The following is a 26991-nucleotide window of genomic DNA, read 5'->3' as shown; positions in this document are numbered from 1 at the left end:
GCATAATACGTAACGGAGTACACGGAAATACATTGAGTCAGAGTTGTTAACACATGAAACACAACATAATTAACGCAACACACTTAAACATACAACATAACAGCAAAACATTTTTTCGCTTTTTCACATTTTAAATAAATAAAAGGTTGAAGTAAGTGACGGAAATATTACTTTAAAAAGGTGAAAAAATAAAATATGCTTCTGGTTACCGTTAAATGCAGTCGGATGAAAACAAAAGAAAAGGCCCAGATCGATTAAGTACTTTGTGAATGCATAACTGTCAGAAATGTATAAAGACAAATCACTTATCCCATACAATTCAATGAGAAATACACCGTCATGATATATGTTATTCTAATGTCGTACATCGATTTGCTTTGAAATATTATTGCCACGTTACAAAATACCTGTGTTTCAATAAAAGCAATTATAAAATTTATTGGACCTGTAATAGATATAACAACTGGAGCATTAATTGAGTTTTGCTGCCAGACAGCTCTCTTTTGTTTATAAACAACTATAAAACAAGCATTAAACAGCATGTAAATATGTTAGATAACCAGGTAATGTTGTAATAATCTTCGTAAATTGAGCTGTTAATGTGGGCCGCGTTTCAAATTTGCTGCATGATGTAAACAGAAAGGATGTTTAAAACTCGCCGGCGTTCAGACGTAATGTTTTCTTTGGATTATATTTCCTTTGTTATAAGTGTTCATTGCATATTAAACCTATTTGTGGCATATCATAACAATGTATCGCTAACAACCCTTGTTTACAGATTAATACAACCATTACGTAATATTCATGTTACACATGTGCTATTTTAAAATGCTGCATTTCTATTGTTCAAAAAATATATTTTCCTCCTCATATTAGTTAACAATTTCATTGGAACAAATATCGTTGTAATTGTAACGGTGGGACCGTATGCTCATTGCAGGTCTTATAAATGAGCAGAATAAGTCCGATGCCCAATTGAAGAAGAATGACGCTTAGGGATAACTGACCCTAACTCTAACCATATTGAAAAGGAATAACACTTAACAGATACACCTGTGTTTATCCTCCCATAAGAAATGATACTGTTAAATCTCCAATTTAACGATGGCGTGTAATAACAATACAATAAACGTACGAAAGTTCGAATATTTGGAACTTCTTATCCGTTATTTTTATTTCACGACTGATGAAAATGACGTTATTAATAGTATGAAGGTCAAGGACACGACGTTTTCCACGGAATTTGCACTTTTACATCAAAATAAGCGACTAAGTACCATGTACTCATTTGATAGCAGTTAGTTAGCTTAATATCATTATCATCTTTATCATCATCATCATCGTCATCATCATCATCATCATCATCATCATCATCATCATCATCATCCCACTCATTGGCATAACTACCCTGGGCTATTGGTGATAATATAAATGAGGACAGAGGAGAAGAATGATTTTGACAGTTGCCATAATATTCCCATTTATCATAAGCATAATTTTCATTACGTTTTAAGCGTTCTTCTAGGGACCGTTAACATCTAAAACAGTTTATCTCTCTTAGACATAAAGGATTGTCACTCGAATTGATAAATACGTATGAGATAACTGGGATTGCACCCCGCCATGAAATTATATGATGTTATGTGTGATATTATGGAGCAGCCCATTCACTCGGGGCTGGAAAAAAAACGTTTCGCTACGAAATATAGTAAAGGTGCGGCTAAGACTAAATAATACACAGCAATAAAACAAATGTAAACTCAAACAGCGTCAAAAACATTTGAATGGCATGTGTTTGTTTTGCTTGACGAGGACTTACTATCGTTTAAGGTGTACCGTTTACTTGAGTTTGCATATCTTTTGCAGTACAATTGCTCAACAACCCGCATGAGGCGTGAGACCACAGTTATTTTTACTATATGTTTCATATAGACACTAACCTGGCTTTTGACTTTATACACACCCCAATTGAAAAACATGGACATGGCATCTCTAGAACAATTCAAGACACAAAATATAATTACAAGAAAACACCATGTTGACCATTGACCCGACTGTCAAAATTGAGTTCAAATACATAACCCTTCCGCCAGGGAGTCAATCGGCTACAAGCAACTAATTTTCAGACTTCCACAAGCTATGATTTTTCCAATATTTACATTGAAAACTATCAATTTCTGCAATAGAGTGTCAAATTCAGTCAAGTTCTCTGCAAAAAGAACATTTTTTGCTTCTTTTTCATTCAATTTTAATAAAATATTGATACTTGAACACAAGCACTCTTTTTTTCTGTATTCACATCCGGATCTTGGTCAACGGGGGGCAAATAACTGTGGTCTTGAGCCATGAGAATAACTTAACGAAAATTCGTTTATTTTTGTACTTCGAACGTTAAAACGTACATTACCTTTTAATGATCTCTCTTTTTATGTTTACAAACAAAACATATTTCCGCAAACAACTTGACGCTTTCAATGCATCGTTTTTCGGCTTTTAATGTTCTACATTATGTCATCAATAAAAAAGATGGTATGTTATGCTGTATAGTGTACTGGATCGTTTACGACATTGATAACACTATCAACTAGCACGATGGTTACGTTCGATGCATTCAACTCCATTTAAATAAATTACACATTTTATTTGTCTCGAAAATGTGAAGGGTCGGTTTTGATACATAACCCTGTACTTTTAAACAATGCATTTTTAAAAAGCGTTCGGTGACATGACTGACATTTTTCCCCGTATTTGTTTTTCCTACACAATAAAATGACTATAAAAAGGGTAAGCATGGATACTCATGTTTATCACAATGTGCTTTTATGATACAAAATGCATCTATTTCAGACTTAACACAAACATAACGTCGACTTAGTGCAATAATATAGAATAAGAAGCAGATATTGAGTTATTGCACTAAGGTGACGATAAACACATATTTTGCATTCACCTATATTGTGTCTTCAAGATGCTTCGATTCAACGAGCAAAAACGACCCAACGGGTTTGCAATGTACATCGCTCGAGCGTTATTAATCGATACTAAGTTATATGAGCCATGTGCAAATGAATTAATGAAATATCACAGTTTCTATTTTTCTATTCGCATTTATGTATATATAACTACGCTATAAAACATTATCGTCATATGATATCGGAGTATATGCTTGTCTTGATGTCAGAAGCTGACACCCTTGCATTTAATTATAATAATAAAACACCACAAATAGTTTTCTTTATCATCAAAAAAAGTGTTGAAAGACTTTCATTTATAATATATTTTCATGGTCGACCAAAAAGTAATGTTAACAATTTGAATGCAGAGTTATCAAATAATGTATTTGGAAAATATATATTATACTCATTGTTTAAGTGCATATGTGTGTTTCAGATATAACAAACGATAGTAGTTTTGTTATAGGCAGGAATGGGAATTTAAGGACGTGGCAACCTAACTCGGTAAGAAAATTATGTTATATAATATATGGTATTTAAAAGTACTCAACATATTTGCTTTTCATTTTAAGTTAAGGAGAGGCCAGAAATATTGTGCCAAGACCCCCAAAGTGTTGGACAAACAAGTGTTGTTTGTCCCTTCTTTTTTGACAAGAATAATTCTGATCAAAAAGAAGGAACACGCAATATTATGTTTGTCCAACACTGACAAAATAACAGAACAATATTAAGAAAAGTTGGAAGTGTTCATCTTTCATACAACCGCTTGGCAATAATGCAGTTGAAAGTCTTGACTATAAAAAGTGAATGTGAAACGGCCTCATATCGAAGCACTCGCGTAGAAATGTAATCAATATATGTCATAACATTGATTTCTGCATATTGGGATTATGAATTAGATACTACAAAACAAAACATTGGAAAAATACACTTAAAACTGTGAGACGAATCGTTCATTTTTCGTTAAACGTATGGATGCTGAAACTTATCGTAGCAGATGCAGTATATGTATAACACTAATATTCGATCATAAAACAATTAAAACAACATTTGTCTATTTATTCCAATACAATTATTTCAAACGATATAATTCTCATATCATGAATCTGCGTCCTTTATGAAGGTTTGTCTACGCATAAAGAACAAGAACCAGTAATTCAGTGTAAAGATTTGGCATACGTTATATGCAAATCAATCTATTATGGGGAAAACGCATATTTAATATAGGTTGGAAACATATAAAGCCATTTTGCCTATTCGTTTTTGCACGGTATGTGAGTTATGTCCATGGGTACTTTGATTATGTCTAACAGTTCGACATACGTAAAATGTTATTCAAATCTACGATGGACACAACGTAAACTTTGTGCCACTGGATACGTTGATAGACGTTTCGCTGGTATGGGCTGGATACGTTAATGGACGTTTTCTTCGTGTAAGCTTGGGACTTATGATGACGTTTGGCCTATACTTTTCTCGCACGGTGTGTGACATATGAGCCTCATCGCGCGAATTTTGGCCTTCGGACATAATTTTTACAACTGAAATAATCATTAATAAAAACTGACCAAAATAATATTTTTTTCTATGTATATCAATTTCATCCGAACTGCTTTCTTTTAAAGGTTTGTCATTAGTGCATCATTTTCTCGACAGTTTATTACCATGGGTTTACTCATGTTTCCATAGCAACCACGAATTTCGTCTTGACTAATTTTGACTGCATTCATAGTCTGTGTTTAAATCGGCAAAATGTATTCAAAGTACAAAATTGAATCTTAATGGTTTTACTTAATTTTTGTTCCTTACAGACTCTGCGTTAAGAAAATAACTTGACCTATAGGCTATTTGTGATATTGAAACGTCACTTTGCACGTCATTTGAATAATGTGCTTTCGTTACAACATCATGTGAATAACATCAAATTAAGTATTCAAAATGCGCAAAACATTGTCTCACTTGTAAACACGTATTTAATGTAAGTAACGATTTAACCTTAAAACATTAATTTTCGAACGGAAATTTGAAAATCTACGATCTGGTTTTTTGTCAGCAATCTTATATCATTGGTTTGCAGATATTTACGCAAATATTTGCTATTTCCGAGACAAAAAAAAAAATAAAAATGTTGTAAAAATGGTATATAATGAGAGTGCAGCTTTAACCTTTATTGCGCACTTTTAAAATTGCATCGATTCGACAAGCAAAGCCGACCCAGCGTGTTTGTAAGGTATATCCCTCGATCGGTATTAAACGATACGAAGTTATGTGAGACGTGTGCAGATGAATGAATGGAACCTTATATCGCAGTTTCTGAAAGTTATTTTTCTTTTTGCATTTATATATAAATAGCTACGTTATTTAAACCTTTTCATTATATGATATCGGAGTGTATGCTTGTTTTGATGTTTGAAGCTGACACCCTTGCATTTAATTATAATAATAAAACACCACAAATAGATTTCTTTATCATCAAAATAAATGATGAAAGAGATTTATTCATTAGATATTTGCATGGTCGACCCAAAATGTAATGTAAGCACTTTGAATGCAGAGTTATTTAATTATGTATTTGGAAAAGTGAAATAAAGTTTGCTCAAATATTGTATTCATTGTGAAAATTAATCGCATATGTGTGTTTTAGGTACGGCAAACGGTAGTTGTTTTGTTATAGCTAAAATAGGAAATTTATTACGTCGCATTTTAATTCGGTAAGAAAATTTTTATTTTGATTATCTGATGTACTTTGCAAATAAAGATGATACCATGTCTTATATTAGAGATAATGATGTATTTAAAGCACTCAACAGAACTACTTATCATTTTAAGTTAAGGAGAGGCCAGCAGGACTGTATCAAAAAAGGGAGACACTACATACTATTTTTATCCAACATTGACAAAAACCAAAACAGTATCAAGAAAGGTTTGAGGTGTTAATCTATCCTACAGCCGCTGCGCAATAGTGCAATTTTAAACTCTTACATTTGACAGGTAAATCTACAACTGACAACTTGTGAAGCCATCTTTTAAAAATTAAAAAAAAAAAAAATCTCTCATAAAATTGATTCCTGCATATTGGGATTATAGATGAGACACGACAACATTGGAAGAGCACACTTTGTGAAAGAAATCGTTTAGTGTTTGTTATAAGTAATTCCAATCTATGAAGAGTAAAACGCATATTTATTGTAAGTTGGAGACGTTGATAGCCATCTCCCGATTCACTTTTGCACAGTATATGATTTTTTGTAAATTGGTAGAGTATTTATGTCTATAAGTTTGAATTGTTGTTCAAAACTATGATGGGGAAAACGTATAATTTGTGTCGATGTAGACGTTGATAGACGTTTCGCTGGTATATGCTGAAGACGTTAATGGACGTTTTGTTGGTATATGCCGGAGCGTAAATGGACGTTTCGCTGGTATATGCTGGAGACGTTAATGGACGTTTTGTTGGTATATGCTGGAGACGTTAATGAACGTTTTGTTGGTATATGCTGGAGACGTTGATGGACGTTTCGCTGGTATATGCTGGAGACGTTAATGGACGTTTCGTTGGTATATGCTGGAGACGTTAATGGACGTTTTAGTGGTTTATGCTGGAGACGTTAATGGACGTTTCGGTATATACTGGTGACGTTAATGGACGTTTCGCTGGTATATGCTGGAGACGTTAATGGACGTTTTGTTGGTATATGCTTGAGACGTTAATGGACGTTTTGTTGGTATATGCTGGATACGGTAATGAAAGTTTCGTTGGTATATGCTGGAGACGTTAAAGGACGTTTCGCTGGTATATGCTGGAGACGTTGATGGACGTTTCGCTGGTATATGCTGGAGACGTTAATGGACGTTTCGTTGGTATATGCTGGAGACGTTAATGGACGTTTTAGTGGTTTATGCTGGAGACGTTAATGGACGTTTCGGTATATACTGGTGACGTTAATGGACGTTTTGTTGTTATATGCTGGAGACGTTAATGGACGTTTTGTTGGTATATGCTTGAGACGATAATGGACGTTTTGTTGGTATATGCTGGATACGGTAATGAAAGTTTCGTTGGTATATGCTGGAGACGTTAAAGGACGTTTCACTGGTATATGCTGGAGACGTTAATGGAAGTGTTGTTGTTATATGCTGGAGACGTTAATGGACGTTTTGTTGGTATATGCTGGAGACGTTAATGGACGTTTTGTTGGTATATGCTGGAGACGTTTATGGACGTTTTGTTGGTATATGCTGGAGACGTTAATGGACGTTTTGTTGGTATATGCTGGAGACGTAAATGGACGTTGTGCTGGTATAGACTGGAAATGTTGATAGACGTTTCGCTGGTATAGGCTGAAACGTTGATAGACGTTTCTCTTTATAAGCTGGAAACATTGATACACGTTTCGCTGGTATATGCTGGAAACATTGATTGACGTTTCGCTGGTATAGGCTGGAAACGTTGATACACGGTTTGCTGGTATAGGCTGGAAACGTTAATACACGTTTCGCTGGTATAGACTGGACACGTTGATACACGTTTCCCTGGTATAGGCTGGACACGTTGATACACGTTTCGCTAGTATAGGCTGGAAATGTTGATACACATTTCACTGGTATAGAATGGAAACGTTGATACACGTTTCGTTTGTATAGACTGGAAACGTTGATACATGTTTCGCTGGTATAGACTGGAAACGTTGATAGACGTTTCGCTGGTATAGGCTGGAAACGTTGATACATGTTTCGCTGGTATAGGCTGGAAACGTTGATAGACGTTTCGCTGTTATAGGTTTGAACCGTTGATAGACGTTTCGCTGTTATAGGCTGGAGACGTTAATCGACGTTTCGCTGTTATAGGCTTGAACCGTTGATAGTCTTTTCGCTGTTATAGGCTGGAGACGTTAATCGACGTCTCGCTGGTATAGGCTTGAACCGTTGATAGACGTTTCGCTGTTATAGGCTAGAGACGTCAATCGACGTTTCGCTGTTATAGGCTTGAACCATTGATAGACGTTTCGCTGTTATAGGCTGGAGACGTTAATCGACGTTTCGCTGTTATAGGCATGAACCGTTGATAGACGTTTCGCTGGTATAGGCTGGAGACGTTGATAGACGTTTCGCTGGTATAGACTGGAAACGTTAATAGACCTTTCCTTTGTGTAGGCTGGGGACGTATAAAGACCTTTCGTCTATACTTTTCTCGCACGGTGTGTGATATATGTTTCTAGGTGTATGTTTGTAAATGTTTATTTATTTGAACATAATTGCAACCTATATCGTCTGGTTTGTTTGTAGTGTCCGTATGTGTGTGTGTGTTTGTGACATTTGTACGTTTGTGTCTCCCGTTCAGCTTTGTTTGGGCTCAAATATTATGCCTCTGAACAGAGATTTATATATTAAATACAAATTAACAAATCCAAGCTCTCGAATACATCTTCATTTTCAAATATAAATATAAACGGGAAAGGTTATTGTCAAACAGTAACAAATATGATAGTTGTTTACATAACATAACGATGGAAATATAATGTTTTAAATTGAGCAACTTTAAAGAAAGTTAGGAAATGACCAAAGCTAATATTAAAAGCAAACTCAGAAATACCAAGATTTGTTCTTGTTTAAATATATTAACAATCACGTTCATGTTGGTTCACTCTATTTTATTCGTGAGGATAGCGACGGGTATTAAAGTAGGGGAGTGTTACCAGCATTTTAATACTCTTTTATGGACTTCTCATGTTTTATTTGCGAACAAACTAAAGAAAACAAATAGATGAACGGTAAAAATGGATGAAATTCGAGACATCAATTTACTAACACTCAGATATTTTGATGGTTTGATTCAAAAAGCAAAAAAAAACGGCACTTAACTATAATTTGTATATAAGCTTAGCTATATAATATTTTGCAGTTATAAGACTTCGAAACTTATGTCGTAAGCACATTTTTAAGTTAAATCTCATCAGCTGATTTGCAATGTTTCAACAAATAGACTTGCATGTATATAAGGGATGAAATGTTTTCAAGATGACGACACTGAATTTGTCAATGTATTTTGCATTAGGTACAATGCTTAATTTCGTCATGATATCCAGTGAGAATGCGTCACTTTACCAATACATCAAATAATAAGCCTTTTATCGATTCATTAATCGATGAATAAATCTTATATCTTAAGAGGTTGACAAAGGTCTCAATGTAATAAGCAAATTTTATAACATTTGTACTTGTTTATATGAATAAATGCCTAATGATAAAAACAAATCAAGAACAATATTCGGCTGATAATCGAACTTTAAACCTGTCGCAGATACAATAACCAATAAAATAGCCAAAACAGAATGTGCAGCTTTAAACATTTAAATATGATATTAAACACCATTCTGTGGATAGGCAGTCACTCTTGTTGCAGCTTACATCATAAAAGGTTTTGTATACTCTTTATATTGTAAACAGATATTTATGCTCTAATGATGAAAGGCTGCAAACAGTCCTTTCATCGTTAACCGGAAATGAAATTTACTGTTTATTAAAAAAACTGTACATTGATAAACACTTCGAATGCAGTTTGTTTGACAATGCTATTGAAATCAGTTAATACAAGTATACACAGGTATATGAACTCGGATATGTTTATGAAAGTCGATTAAAGAAAAATGTGTAAAACTGTGTGTTTTTTTAACTTTTCAGGAAAGGAATTACTAAAGTGACCACACAGTGGAATCATCGCATCACACACAGTCAGGTAAGAAACTTAAGATAGATAGAAACATATCAATTGAATGATGGTTCTATTATTCAGACACAAGAACACAAAATTGATCATTTGCCTTTCTCTCCTTTCTACAATTTGCCAATTATGCATTTATTTCTTTTCCGATGTATTTTTGTGCAAACAATGAATTCCATTTAACAGCTATAATAACAATTTACTATCATCAAGGAAGTGTTTCGTTAAATCTCAAGTTTCACCTATTATCCTCTGTTGAATATCTTCATTATTTTTCGTCGATGTGTAACATTTATGAGACATTCACCGAATTTATAAGGCTAACTTTGATATTCACATTATCTTTGCGGTCTTATGAACGTATTTATAAAAAGTGGAATTTTAATTCGCACTATTTTGAATCACATAAAACCATATGTCGCATTTTGTAAAACCTGCGCATCAATTTTGTCATGTCAAAATGTAGATCTGACGATACATGATTTCGATATGCGGTTCTAAAGTATATAGGCCTGCACAATACATCCTTAAAATGACCTAATATAGATCAATATGGTTAACTTATAATATATTGAAGGCATACTTTTATCAACAGGTCAAAGCTTCACTCGATGTAGGCAAATCAATATAAATATAATTATGCTATGAGATGCTGATGGTATATTGTGAAGTGAAGAATGAACTGTGAATTTAGAAATATCATTATTCTTGTAAAAAAGGTTTTAATATTCAATGCTTGATAGATGTATCTGTTAGCATGTAGAGACCAAAGTTGACGCCATTTCGGATATGATTTCATGTCGACGAATGTGATTTCATTAGTTTATGTTTTAAAGAGGAAATGGTTTGCTTTAAAGTCACATGACCATCCCTACCCACGCTCTTTTAATGGGTTAACATGTCAGTTAGATGTCGCAGTTAACGAACATGTCTGTTTTTTACTATCTGCTTTTGCTCGAACAAATCTTATATTTTGGACAAACATAGCTTTGGAAGGTAGTCAGTTTTATTAAAATTGTAATTGTACGGTGTAACCGAAAGAAAAAAAAACTAATATTTTTACCGAATACAAGTTTAAGTAAGTGCATACAAACCACGATTACAAAATGTAACGCACACAAATATGGAAAATATATTGATAGTATATATCAAATAGCCAGAATTTATAAGGTTGATGCACAGGAAGTTAAACAAAACCTTATTTTGACAGAAGGATAACGTAATTTATCTTCTTGCTGTCGAGTTCAACAAGAATACAACAAGTATAAATATTGAAGAAGCAGGAAAATTGATCAGATTATGTAATTGATCCACAAATTCTGTCCCATAATACATTTCTGTTTGAAAGACATTTGCCAAATTATATTGCATTAGTTTCATGTTTGACGAATGCAAATGAAATTAAATGCAGATATGGGAGAACCCAAATACTAATGACAATAATTAAATAAAGCATAAGGGGTTACATGTATTAAATAATAAGTAAAATGTCAAATTAAAGCGCTACAATCTTTGAATTTAATACTCCGACGAGTTTTCTGTTGCTATTTGCACAAAGTGTCATATTTAATGGTTGTGTAATATTGTCAACTCAACTGCACTCAACTCAGTTAAGGCATGAAACATTTACACATGTATTAAGCAAATACGACTGATGCAAAGGTATCAATTCAGCCGTATCAAATGGTTTTCATAGAAAAGCGGATACAGGGAAAATAACTACTAGTAACCTAAAATGTTTGCAAAGAGGCCATGTGAATGATACACTTTATAGATTTATTCTTATATCATAATATTTTGGCTTTACAAATAAAGTGGTTTTTACTTTCATTCATTTTTTCGTTACAGTTGTTACATAATTGTATCGTTATTGACCATTTGACCTAAACAATTCGGTTATTACGCTGTTCGGTAAGCGGATTGTTGAATTTGATTAAATGTGCTTAGTTTTATGATAGATTATAAGATCATATGTAAAACTGTTCTAACAGCGACTACTCCGAACTTTTATGAATGATACCATTATCAAAGACTCGATCTGATGTATATATTGTTTGTTTTACGAAACATATCAGTTATTCCCCATATGTAGACATTTGATAATTTTATTGATATGTGTGATTGACTTATTTGCTAATGGGAACTATTAAATCAATAGCATTTCTCCACTGCCTCGAATTATAAATTTATTCGTTTCCACCTTCCAGTGGGGGTTAAACATAGACATACGTACATACTCATTCATATTACAGAACTTATACGCATACGCAATGTACTGTTGAGTAATGTGGTTGAATAACATACGGAACATAACCCAAAATAGGTATGTGTGATACATCAACATTTGATCAGATATGTTTAAGCACATATTATACTCATACGTATTAATTTTGTAGCTGAACAAAATGTCATGAATCAACATATTAATTTCAAATAATATGTATTATATTGAACTGTCTTGATAAAAAAATAATATCTATACGACAAACGAAAGTTCTAAGAAAGAAAAAAGATGTGAATTTGTATAAATTGATGTCCAACTTCAGAGGGGAACACTGGTCACCAATTCATAACTTTAAAAGATGACTTTACCTTCATAGTGCAGCGACTGCAAAATTGGTAACAAATAGTAATCGCAAACCAGAAACAATTAAGCAAAAAACAGTTAAGTGTTATATGTTCCTAAAAGCTCACTGATAACTTAGAACAGAACTAATCAATACCATTTGTTTATCTAAATATAGCAAAATATGAGTGATGCATATTTGTTTTCTTATTTTAACATAATAACATGACATTTGAAATCATGTATTGTACAAAGCCACGAGTCATGTGTCCAATGTCATAAAGGTATTGTTCATATTTTTCAATAGCCTTTCACTCGGAAATAAGATCACAAGCACACATATACAAGAAACGGTCCACAATTCATCTTAAGAATGCTGAAAATTTAGCTTTCAGCATTAGATCCTATCGTTTAACCTAACCGTTAACAATTGATTATATACTGATTAGATCCATATCGTCATAGTGTTTAACAGCGAGTATTGTTGTGTTACTGATTATTTTGTATTGCTATTTGTGAACACAAGCACGTTGTCCGTCTGCAAATCCCGAGTTATATTGCTGAAGTTAATACTGCCAATAACAGTTCATTGATTCCAGCAATCAGGTGAAAAGCCATTCTTAGTTTTACGCATTTACGCATTACACCTATGCTTATATCATTTTATTATCTAAACGCATTATTGTCTTATGTGATACAATTTAGATTACCGCCGTTATCGTATCACTCAGGATATACCAAAATAGGATCCTTCCTAATATATCAACCATAATTGACACTGTACCAAGTGGGTGGACTGAAATAATGAGGGCTGTACATTGTATTTTTGTAAGACACCTAATGTGTCAATTGTGCTTGACTTTGGCTATCATTTTAATATCTGATAAATAAAAGCATTGCGACAAGAAAAAGACAACAGCATCATGAATGTTATTAGTGTGATGCACTCATATTAACTGAATTGAAATACATAGACGGTTTGACACGCTGTGGTCCTCCGCTTGGGACCTTTTCAAATATTCACGACACCATATTCATTCGAAAACATAATAACTAAGTCTACGTTATTTGTGGGAGCTATCTACATTACCCTATATCACGCAGGCTTTTTTGTTACGATGAACGACGTTTACATTCGCACTACACAAGGAAATTCTCTTTTGGTACCTAATTAACACCTTCTCCTCATTTTTATCCTTTGTGACTTCATGTGAAGATATGTTACTGATTGAAAATCAGGATTTAGATATTTTGGGTTTGAAAATAACTTTTTTAATATAAAAATAATACCTTGACCAACGTGAAATAGTATATCAGATGTGTTTATTAACTTGTGAATGTTTAATACGTCATTTTAATGACAATGGCTTATGATCGTTCAGGAATATTTGAAGTTCTTTGATCGATATGGCTTAATACATTTTAATTGTTTAATAGCTACTAGTCCCTTAATAATTAAAAGAAATGTTTCAAGGATGATTGTCTTTGATGTAGAAATATCAGAGAAGTTCCAGGAAACCACAGCGACTGAAAGTTATATCCCATATTCCTACATAATTTTAATTTGCAATATCCGGAGACGCATTAAATTGAAAAATAAGATTGTCAGCCCGCTTGATATTTATATACTTTCATAAGACTACATAAAGACACATAATAACAATACAGGGACAAGCCCATTGGTGGAAAAATGCAAAAATGAACCAATTACACCCAATTTATGGACACACTTTTAAACATTGCTAAGACGGGCTAATTCAGATATTTTTATCTTTGAATGATTTTTTCGTACCTTTTACGAGCTACTAGTGCTGACCAGGCTTGATTTATTAGATTACAGTCGATGTGTGTATCCGGTCGTTCAGTACTGAATACTTTGTTCTTCATTGTTTTCAAGTTGATGCGTTCTCTGTTGAGGCAACTATTTTTAATTTAGTAACTATTGACAAATTTTGAGATAGGTGTGAGGTTTTATGGCCATGCAATCCAGTTTATGCTCCCCCCCCCACCTCTCCGCCCCCAGAAGACTCGGTTCCATTTAACTCGTGTTTCACTGACTATTCCAAGGTGGTAGGTAATTCCAAAATATATAGGTAAAGCTGTTTTGATGAGTGTTTAGTCTGTTTGTGGTGTTTGTGTATATGGTGTTTATATGTTTGTAGTTCATTGTCGTTTTTGCCCTTGCCTTGTTGCTCTTAATTGGGTTTAATTTTCAATTTTCGACTACTGGGCCTGCAAATGGTTCACTTTCAAACAAATATCCTTATTAGTCCTTTTGTGTTCTAGGTGTCAGCGGCGTCGTAAACTAAAGCATTGACCATAGCTAAAATTGAATATATTCAAAAATTGCTGTATGTGTTGCCTGAGAGCATGCGCACATGCATAACAAGGCCCATAACTCTCGCAAAATTTATATTGGGAAATGCCCTTTCGATCGTTGGCGTTGGATTCGCGGTGTTCTTTCTTTCAAATTCCTTAATGTTAGAAATTAAGAAAACATTATATTGAAAGAAGATTTTGGAACATAAAGATATGTGGATTATTCAAGCCAACGCAAAAAGGAGTCTGTGGGCATTATTTAAACAATGATAACTACATTGTGGCGACCAAACAAATGGGTTTCTTCCGCAACACAAGACCACACACTCGCGTAATATTGAGCCATTGAAAGATATTAATATAATATTGTATTATGTTGTTTAACAATCGTTGTAATATAATATAATATGCACAGCGTCAATATATATAACCAACAGAAACCGGTTTTTTAGAATATTCATTTTAGACTATAATGAGCATGGTGTTAAAAAGTACATTGTTAGACTAGAAAGACCTCCCCGTAACATTTATCTCACAGAAGTGCTCTCTGTGTCGATGTAAGAAGCTCATAGATCTGCCCGTAATGACCGATTGCATTAGATTGCCCTGTTATCAAGTATCAAATCTCATCATCATCAATTCAAAAGTTTACACATTTTAATTGTTTCGAAAATGTGAACATTTGGTTTTGATATATCTTTGAAAAGAGGTTGATGATAAAATAGCTTAATTATGATTGATATTTTACCTTATTATACAATAAAGGTTGATACAAAATTATAATTGTTTTTAATTTTAATTTGTTTTTTTATTTAATTCGGTGGACATTTATGAAAGCTTGAAATTAAGGTTCAAATAAGAGATATATACAATTTAAATACACCTTTATACAAGTTTATTTAATGAATAACTACGTGGACACAATTCTCACAGTTATAAAAGCGTCAATATTTCAATAATACTCCTTATCTGAACCTTACTCAAATGCGTTTTTGTTTTGATCATTACAGTAAAAATGAGTTAAACACGATAACGCATTTTATTTTTTAAATATTTAGCATTAAAGCTGCACTCTCACGGAATGAACTTTTTAAGAACTTCCTTTTTTTGTCTTGGAACGAGCCTATTTTTGCGAAAATCCATAGAAACCAGTTATTTAAGACTGCTGACAAATAATAGATCGCAGATTTTTATATTTAAGTTCAAAATTTGATGTTTTATGCATTTTTCTTAAACAGTTAGTAACGGGTTAAGCCATAAAACATTAATGTTCGAACGGAAATATAAAAATCTACGATCTGTTTTTTTGTCAGCAATCTGATATCAATGGTTTGCAGATATTTACGCAAAAATTTGCTATTTCCAAGACAAAAAATAAAAATGTTGCAAAATTGGTATATCTGTGATAGTGCAGCTTTAACCTATATTGCGCGCCTTTAAATTGCATCTATTCGACAAGCAAAATCGACCCAGCGTGTTTGTAAGGTGTATCCCTCGAGCAGTATAAAACGATACGAAGTGAGACGTGTGCAGATGAATGAATGAAACCTTATATCGCAGTTTCTGAAAGTTATTTTTCTTTTTGCATTTATATATAAATAGCTACGTTATTTAAACCTTTTCATTATATGATATCGGAGTGTATGCTTGTTTTGATGTTTGAAGCTGACACCCTTGCATTTAATTATAATAATAAAACACCACAAATAGATTTCTTTATCATCAAAATAAATGATGAAAGAGATTTCTTTCATGCTTTACGATGAAATATGGGGTTTTAACAGTGAAATAACAACAGTGAAAATATCAATTTGATATTTTCACTGCAAAATAAGGAGTGAAAATATCAATTTTCAGAACTACTTTTAAAATCCTTTGTTGTTACATGTACTTGCCTTGGTCAAAACAGAACACTGGACTTCAGTAAATTATGTCAAAAAATGTTTAAAAAAATAAAGAAATATTTTATAAATTTAAATAAATATATAATTGGAAATTAACAACTTACCGTTTATTACCGGTTATCCCGTTTATCAAACATTTTACTGATCTTTGAAGCCGAATGTTCGAACATTTGCTTTCATTCCAAACAAATTACAGACAAAAACAACTGTTCGAACATAAATAAAATTTTATATCATCGTTCAAATGTATTTTGAACTGTTAACCGTTGTAGTACGTAAAATGAGCTTCCTGGAGAATTCACACAACAATTTATAGATAGATCCGATATTTTTTACCCCACCCACATCTCAAAATGTGTCAACAAACTAGCGTGGCATTTACTCTTCCGGAAAACAAACATTTTAAAGCGAAACAGACTGGTCTCTGACAGTAAGATGACTGAATATTAACTTACTTTAAAAACACGCGTATATCCAGTCTTAAATTAAGAAGAATGGTTAAAATCCAATGAGTATCCACATTTGTTTTGCTAACACATTTGACCTTCCAAATTTTCATTCTATAAATAGCGGCGTAGTAATTTGGTTAAAATAAAAAGTGTTTTCATTATTTTTTGGAACATTAGTGCACTAATAATACTTCATGTTTACTTTTCATAAAGATTTGCAATAAAAAACGAGCGAATATTAAGCAATAAGAATGAATAGCAGAGAACTATTTCTCAGCAAACCGAAAGTAGAAAAGTTGACAGCTATAATTATGCATGAGGGGCGCCCCACGGGTAGCGGCGTAAAGCCCACCCTTTTCAAAAAAGGGGGTAATTCATAAATAAATAAAAAACAAATAAAACTCCGAAAATAAGCATAAAAGAAACAGAAAATTTGTTTATTTCAGTGTAAGATCGTATTTAATTTCACTCGTGATCATAAAAAAAACTACATTTTCACTCGTGGCTTCGCCACTCGTGAAAATATGTTTTTCTATGACACTCGTGAAATAAAATACGATCTTACACTGAAATAAACAAATATCCTCTATTTATTCATTAGATATTTGCATGGTCCACCCAAAATGTAATGTAAGCACTTTGAATGCAGAGTTATTTAATTATGTATTTGGAAAAGTGAAATAAAGTTTGATCAAATATTGTATTCATTGTGAAAATTTATCGCATATGTGTGTTTTAGATACGACAAACGGTAGGTGTTTTGTTATAGCTAGAAATAGGAATTCTATTACGTCGCAGATTAAATCGGTAAGACAAATATTATTTTGATTATCTGATGTACTTTGCAAGTAAAGATGATATCATGTCTTAATTGAGAGATAATGTTGTATTTAAAGTACTCAACATAATTAATTATCATTTTAAGTTAAGGAGAGGCCAGCAGTACTGTATCAAAAAAGGGAGACACTACATACTATTTTTATCCAACATTGACAAAAACCAAAACAGTATCAAGAAAGGTTTGAGGTGTTAATCTATCCCACAGGCGCTGCGCAATAATGAAATTTTAAACTCGTAAATTTGATAGATCAATGTAAAACGGAAAACTTGTGAAGCCATCTTTTAAAAACAAAATTAAATAAATCTCTCATAAAATTGATTCCTGCATATTGGGATTATAGATGAGATACGACAAAAACATTGGAAGAGCACACTTTGTGAAAGAAATCGTTTAGTGTTTGTTATAAGTAATTCAAATCTATGAAGAGTAAAACGCATATTTATTGTAAGTTGGAGACGTTGATAGCCATCTCCCGATTCACTTTTGCACAGTATATGATTTTTTGTAAATTGGTAGAGTAATTATGTCTAAAAGTTAGAAATGTTATTCAAACTTGTAATGGGCAAAACGTATAATATGTGTCGATGTAGACGTTGATAGACGTTTCGATGGTATAGGCTTGAGACGTTAATGGACATTGTGTTAATATAGGCTGGAGACGTTAATGGACGTTGTGTTGGTATAGACTGGAAACGATGATACACGTTTCGCTGGTATAGAATGGAAACGTTGATAAACGTTTCGCTGGAATAGGCTAGAGACGTTGATACACGTTTCGCTGGTATAGGCCTGAAACGCTGATAGACGTTTCGCTGGTATAGGCTGGAAACGTTGATAGACGTTTCGATGGTATAGACTGGAATTGTTGATACACGTTTCGCTGGTATAGACTGGAAACGTTGATAGACGTTTTGCTGGTATAGGCTGGAAACGTTGATACACGTTTCGCTGGTATAGGCTGGAAACGTTGATACACGTTTCGCTTGTATAGGATGGAAACGTTGATACACGTTTCGCTGGTATAGTCTGGAAATGTTGATATACGTTTCGATGGTATAGACAGGAAACGTTGATACACGTTTCGCTTGTATAGACTGAAAACGTTGATACACGTTTCGCTGGTATAGGCTGGAAACGTTGATACACGTTTCGCTGGTATAGATTTGAAATGTTGATACATGTTTCGCTGATATGGGCTGGAAATGTTGATATACGTTTCGCTGGTATAGACTGGAAACGTTGATAGACGTTTCGCTGGAATAATCTAGAGACGTTGATACACGTTTCGCTGGTATAGGCTGGAAACGTTGATAGACGTTTCGATGGTATAGACTGGAATTGTTGATACACGTTTCGCTGGTATAGACTGGAAACGTTGATAGACGTTTCGCTGGTATAGGCTGGAAACGTTGATACACGTTTCGCTGGTTTAGGCTGGAAACGTTGATACACGTTTCGCTGGTATAGACTGGAAACGTTGATACACGTTTCGCTGGTATAGGCTGGAAACGTTGATAGACGTTTCGCTGGTATAGACTGGTAACGTTGATAGACGTTTCGCTGGAATAAGCTAGAGACGTTGATACACGTTTCGCTGGTATAGGTTGGAAACGTTGATAGACGTTTCGCTGGTATAGGCTGGAAACGTTGATAGACGTTTCGCTGGTATAGACTGGAAACGTTGATAGACCTTTCCTTTGTGTAGGCTGGGGACGTATAAAGACCTTTCGTCTATATTTTTCTCGCACGGTTGTGATTTATGTTTCTAGGTGTATGTTTGTAAATGTTTATCTATTTGAACAAAATGGCAACCTCTATCGTCTGGTTTGTTTGTAGTGTCCGTATGTGTGTGTGTGTTTGTGACATTTGTACGTTTGTGTCTCCCGTTCAGCTTTGTTTGGGCTCAAACCTTGTGCCTCAGAACAGAGATTTATATATTGAAAACAAATTGACAAATCCAAGCTCTCGAACACATCTTCATTTTCAAATATATGTATAAACGGGAAAGGTTATTGTCAAACAGTAACACATATGATAGTTGTTAACATAATATAACGATGGAAATATAATGTTTTAAATTTAGCAACTTTAAAGAACGTTAGGAAATGACCAAAGCAATTATTAAAAGCAAACTCAGAAATACCAAGATTTGTTCTTGTTTAAATTTATTAACAATCACGTTCATGTTGGTTCACTCCATTTTATTCGTGAGGATAGCGGCGGGTATTAAAGTAGGGGAGTGTTACCAGCATTTTAATACTCTTTTATGGACTTCTCATGTTTTATTTGCGAACAAACAAAAGAAAACAAATAGATGAACGGTAAAAATGGATGAAATTCGAGACATCAATTTACTAACACTCAGATATTTTGATGGTTTGATTCAAAAAGCAAAAAAACGGCACTTAACTATAATTTGTATATAAGCTTAGCTATATAATATTTTGCAGTTATAAGACTTCGAAACTTATGTCGTAAGCACATTTTTAAGTTAAATCTCATCAGCTGATTCGCAATGTTTCAACAAATAGACTTGCATGTATATAAGGGATGAAATGTTTTCAAGATGACGACACTGAATTTGTCAATGTATTTTGCATTAGGTACAATGCTTAATTAACTTTAAACCTGTCGCAGATACAATAACCAATAAAATAGCCAAAACAGAATGTGCAGCTTTAAACATTTAAATATGATATTAAACACCATTCTGTGGATAGGCAGTCACTCTTGTTGCAGCTTACATCATAAAAGGTTTTGTATACTCTTTATATTGTAAACAGATATTTATGCTCTAATGATGAAAGGCTGCAAACAGTCCTTTCATCGTTAACCGGAAATGAAATTTACTGTTTATTAAAAAAACTGTACATTGATAAACACTTCGAATGCAGTTTGTTTGACAATGCTATTGAAATCAGTTAATACAAGTATACACAGGTATATGAACTCGGATATGTTTATGCAAGTCGATTAAAGAAAAATTTGTATAACTGTGTGTTTTTTTTAACTTTTCAGGAAAGGAATTACTAAAGTGACCACACAGTGGAATCATCGCATCACACACAGTCAGGTAAGAAACTTAAGATAGATAGAAACAGATCAATTGAATGATGGTTCTATTATTTAGACACAAGAACACAAAATTGATCGTTTTGCCTTTCTCTCCTTTCTACAATTTGCCAATTATGCATTTATTTCTTTTCCGATGTATTTTTGTGCAAACAATGAATTCCATTTAACAGCTATAATAACAATTTACAATCATCAAGGAAGTGTTTCGTTAAATCTCAAGTTTCACCAATTATCCTCTGTTGAATATCTTCATTATTTTTCGTCGATGTGTAACATTTATGAGACATTCACCGATTTTATAAGGCTAACTTTGATATTCGCATTATCTTTGCGGTCTTATGAACGTATTTATATAAAGTGGAATTTTAATTCGCACTATTTTGAATCACTTAAACCATATGTCGCATACATGATTTCGATATGAATCCTTAAGATGACCTAATATAGTTCAATATGGTTAACTTATAATATATTAAAGGCATACTTTTATCAACATGTCAAAGCTTCACTCGATGTAGGCGAAATTGTCAATATAAATATAATTATGCTATGAAATGTTGATGGTATATTGTGAAGTGAAGAATGAACTGTGAATTTAGAAATATCATTATTCTTGTAAAAAGTGTTTTAATATTCAATGCTTGATAGAAGTATCTGTAAGCATGTAGAGATCAAAGTTGACGCCATTTTGGATATGATTTCATGTCGACGAATGTGATTTCATTAGTTTATGTTTTAAAGAGGAAATGGTTTGCTTTAAAGTCACATGACCATCCCTACCCACGCTCTTTTAATGGGTTAACATGTCAGTTAGATGTCGCAGTTAACGAACATGTCTGTTTTTTACTATCTGCTTTTGCTCGAACAAATCTTATATTTTGGACAAACATAGCTTTGGAAGGTAGTAAGTTTTATTAAAATTGTAATTGTACGGTGTAACCGAAAGAAAAAAAAAACTAATATTTTTACCGAATACAAGTTTAAGTAAGTGCATACAAACCACGATCACAAAATGTAACGCACACAAATATGGAAAATATATTGATAGTATATATCAAATAGCCAAAATTTATAAGGTTGATGCACAGGAAGTTGACCTTATTTTTGACAGAAGGATAACGTAATTTAACTTCTTGCTGTCGAGTTCAACAAGAATACAACACGTATAAATATTGAAGAAGCAGGAAAATTGATCAGATTATGTAATTGATCCACACATTCTGTCCCATAATACATTTCTGTTTGAAAGACATTTGCCAAATTATATTGCATTAGTTTCATGTTTGACGAATGCAAATGAAATTAAATGCAGATATGGGAGAACCCAAATACTAATGACAATAATTAAATAAAGCATAAGGGGTTACATGTATTAAATAATAAGTAAAATGTCAAGTTAAAGCGCTACAATCTTTAAATTTAATACTCCGACGAGTTTTCTGTTGCTATTTACACAAAGTGTCATATTTAATAGTTGTGTAATAATGTCAACTCAACTGCACTCAACTCAGTTAAGGCATGAAACATTTACACATGTATTAAGCAAATACGACTGATGCAAAGGTATCAATTCAGCCGTATCAAATGGTTTTCATAGAAAAGCGGATACAGGGAAAATAACAACTAGTAACCTAAAATGTTTGCAAAGAGGCCATGTGAATGATACACTTTATAGATTTATTCTTATATCATAATATTTTGGCTTTACAAATAAAGTGGTTTTTACTTTCATTTATTTTTTCGTTACAGTTGTTACATAATTGTATCGTTATTGTTCATTTGACCTAGACAATTCGGTTATTACGCTGTTCGGTAAGCGGATTGTTGAATTTGATTAAATGTGCTTAGTTTTATGATAGATTATAAGATCATATGTAAAACTGTTCTAACAGCGACTACTCCGAACTTTTATGAATGATACCATTATCAAAGACTCGATCTGATGTATATATTGTTTTTTTTTACGAAACATATCAGTTATTCCCCATATGTAGACATTTGATAATTTTATTGATATGTGTGATTGACTTATTTGCTAATGGGAACTATTAAATCAATAGCATTTCTCCACTGCCTCGAATTATAAATTTATTCGTTTCCCCCTTCCAGTGGGGGTTAAACATAGACATACGTACATACTCATTCATATTACAGAACTTATACGCATACGCAATGTACTGTTGAGTAATGTGGTTGAATAACATGCGGAACATAACCCAAAATAGGTATGTGTGATACATCAACATTTGATCAGATATGTTTAAGCACATATTATACTCTTACGTATTAATTTTGTAGCTGAACAAAATGTCATGAATCAACATATAACTTTCAAATAATATGTATTATATTGAACTGTCTTGATTAAAAAAATAATATCTATACGACAAACGAAAGTTCTAAGAAAGAAACAAGATGTGAATTTGTATAAATTGATGTCCAACTTCAGAGGGGAACACTGGTCACCAATTCATAAAATTAAAAGATGACTTTACCTTCATAGTGCAGCGATTGCAAAATTGGTAACAAATAGTAATCGTAGACCAAAAAACAGTTACGTGTTATATGTTCCTGAAAGCTCACTGATAACTTAGAACAGAACTAATCATTACCATTCATTTATCTAAAATATAGCAAAATATGAGTGATGCATATTTGTTTTCTTATTTTAACATAATAACATGACATTTGAAATCATGTATTGTACAAAGCCACGAGTCATGTGTCCAATGTCATAAAGGTATTGTTCATATTTTTCAATAGCCTTTCACTCGGAAATAAGATCACAAGCACACATATACAAGAAACGGTCCACAACTCATCTTAAGAATGCTGAAAATTTAGCTTACAGCATTAGATCATATCGTTTAACCTAACCGTTAACAATTGATTATATACTGATTAGATCCATATCGTCATATTGTTTTACAGCGAGTATTGTTGTGTTACTGATTATTTTGTATTGCTATTTGTGAACACAAGCACGTTGTCCGTCTGCAAATCTCGAGTTATATTGCTGAAGTTAATACTGCCAATAACAGTTCATTGATTCTAGCAATCAGGTGAAAAGCCATTCTTAGTTTTACGCATTTACGCATTACACCTATGCTTATATCATTTTATTATCTAAACGCATTATTGTCTTATGTGATACAATTTAGATTACCGCCGTTATCGTATCACTCAGGATATACCAAAATAGGATCCTTCCTAATATATCAACCATAATTGACACTGTACCAAGTGGGTGGACTGAAATAATGAGGTCTGTACATTGTATTTTTGTAAGACACCTAATGTGTCAATTGTGCTTGACTTTGGCTATCATTTTAATATCTGATAAATAAAAGCATTGCGACAAGAAAAAGACAACAGCATCATGAATGTTATTAGTGTGATGCACTCATATTAACTGAATTGAAATACATAGACGGTTTGACACGCTGTGGTCCTCCGCTTGGGACCTTTTCAAATATTCACGACACCATATTCATTCGAAAACATAATAACTAAGTCTACGTTATTTGTGGGAGCTATCTACATTACCCTATATCACGCAGGCTTTTTTGTTACGATGAACGACGTTTACATTCGCACTACACAAGGAAAATCTCTTTTGGTACCTAATTAACACCTTCTCCTCATTTTTATCCTTTGTGACTTCATGTGAAGATATGTTACTGATTGAAAATCAGGATTTAGATATTTTGGGTTTGAAAATAACTTTTTTAATATAAAAATAATACCTTGACCAACGTGAAATAGTATATCAGATGTGTTTATTAACTTGTGAATGTTTAATACGTCATTTTAATGACAATGGCTTATGATCGTTCAGGAATATTTGAAGTTCTTTGATCGATATGGCTTAATACATTTTAATTGTTTAATAGCTACTAGTCCCTTAATAATTAAAAGAAATGTTTCAAGGATGATTGTCTTTGATGTAGAAATATCAGAGAAGTTCCAGGAAACCACAGCGACTGAAAGTTATATCCCATATTCCTACATAATTTTAATTTGCAATATCCGGAGACGCATTAAATTGAAAAATAAGATTGTCAGCCCGCTTGATATTTATATACTTTCATAAGACTACATAAAGACACATAATAACAATACAGGGACAAGCCCATTGGTGGAAAAATGCAAAACTGAACCAATTACACCCAATTTATGGACACACTTTTAAACATTGCTAAGACGGGCTAATTCAGATATTTTTATCTTTGAATGATTTTTTCGTACCTTTTAGGAGCTACTAGTGCTGACCAGGCTTGATTTATTAGATTACAGTCGATGTGTGTATCCGGTCGTTCAGTACTGAATACTTTGTTCTTCATTGTTTTCAACTTGATGCGTTCTCTGTTGAGGCAACTATTTTTAATTTAGTAACTATTGACAAATTTTGAGATAGGTGTGAGGTTTTATGGCCATGCAATCCAGTTAATGCCCCCCCCCCCCACCTCTCCGCCCCCAGAAGACTCGGTTCCATTTAACTCGTGTTTCACTGACTATTCCAAGGTGGTAGGTAATTCCAAAATATATAGGTAAAGCTGTTTTGATGAGTGTTTAGTCTGTTTGTGGTGTTTGTGTATATGGTGTTTATATGTTTGTAGTTCATTGTCGTTTTGGCCCTTGCCTTGTTGCTCTTAATTGGGTTTAATTTTCAATTTTCGACTACTGGGCCTGCAAATGGTTCACTTTCAAACAAATATCCACGTTAGTCCTTTTGTGTTTAAGGTGTCAGCGGCGTCGTAAACTAAAGCATTGACCATAGCTAAAATTGAATATATTCAAAAATTGCTGTAAGTGTTGCCTGAGAGCATGCGCACATGCATAACAAGGCCCATAACTCTCGCAAAATTTATATTGGGAAATGCCCTTTCGATCGTTGGCGTTGGATTCGCGGTGTTCTTTCTTTCAAATTCCTTAATGTTAGAAATTAAGAAAACATTTTAGTGAAAGAAGATTTTGGAACATAAAGATATGTGGATTATTCAAGCCAACGCAAAAAGGAGTCTGTGGGCATTATTTAAACAATGATAACTACATTGTGGCGACCAAACAAATGGGTTTCTTCCGCAACACAAGACCACACACTCGCGTAATATTGAGCCATTGAAAGATATTAATATAATATTGTATTATGTTGTTTAACAATCGTTGTAATATAATATAATATGCACGGCGTCAATATATATAACCAACAGAAACCGGTTTTTTAGAATATTCATTTTAGACTATAATGAGCATGGTGTTAAAAAGTGCATTGTTAGACTAGAAAGACCTCCCCGTAACATTTAGCTCACAGAAGTGCTCTCTGTGTCGATGTAAGAAGCTCATAGATCTGCCCGTAATGACCGATTGCATTAGATTGCCCTGTTATCAAGTATCAAATCTCATCATCATCAATTCAAAAGTTTACACATTTTAATTGTTTCGAAAATGTGAACAATTGGTTTTGATATATCTTTGAAAAGAGGTTGATGATAAAATAGCTTAATTATGATTGATATTTTACCTTATTATACAATAAAGGTTGATACAAAATTATAATTGTTTTTAATTTTAATTTGTTTTTTTATTTAATTCGGTGGACATTTATGAAAGCTTGAAATTAAGGTTCAAATAAGAGATATATACAAGTTAAATAAACCTTTATACAAGTTTATTTAATGAATAACTACGTGGACACAATTCTCACAGTTATAAAAGCGTCAATATTTAAATAATACTCCTTATCTGAACCTTACTCAAATGCGTTTTTGTTTTGATCATTACAGTAAAAATGAGTTAAACACGATAACGCATTTCATTTTTTAAATATTTAGCATTAAAGCTGCACTCTCACGGAGTGAACTTTTTAAGAACTTCCTTTTTTTGTCTTGGAACGAGCCTATTTTTGCGAAAATCCATAGAAACCAGTTATTTAAGACTGCTGACAAATAATAGATCGCAGATTTTTATATTTAAGTTCAAAATTTGATGTTTTATGCATTTTTCTTAAACAGTTAGTAACGGGTTAAGCCATAAAACATTAATGTTCGAACGGAAATATAAAAATCTACGATCTGTTTTTTTGTCAGCAATCTGATATCAATGGTTTGCAGATATTTACGCAAAAATTTGCTATTTCCAAGACAAAAAATAAAAATGTTG

The 26991-nt window shown here is 33.1% G+C and overlaps 1 protein-coding gene across 1 annotated transcript in view; it reads left to right on the top strand.

Moving 5' to 3' along the window:
• The first annotated feature begins 20806 nt into the window (after positions 1 to 20806).
• The window catches only part of LOC128211285 (dopamine receptor 1-like), a 342707-nt gene continuing 336522 nt past the window's right edge, over positions 20807 to 26991 (top strand). The window contains exon 1 of the mRNA XM_052915906.1: positions 20807 to 20827. The gene's annotated coding sequence lies outside the window, so the exon portion shown is untranslated. The remainder of the gene's footprint in view (positions 20828 to 26991) is intronic.

This window comes from Mya arenaria, chromosome 12, assembly GCF_026914265.1.
Source record: "Mya arenaria isolate MELC-2E11 chromosome 12, ASM2691426v1".
Lineage (NCBI taxonomy): Eukaryota > Metazoa > Mollusca > Bivalvia > Myida > Myidae > Mya > Mya arenaria.
This window is presented reverse-complemented; position numbering and strand designations above follow the sequence as displayed.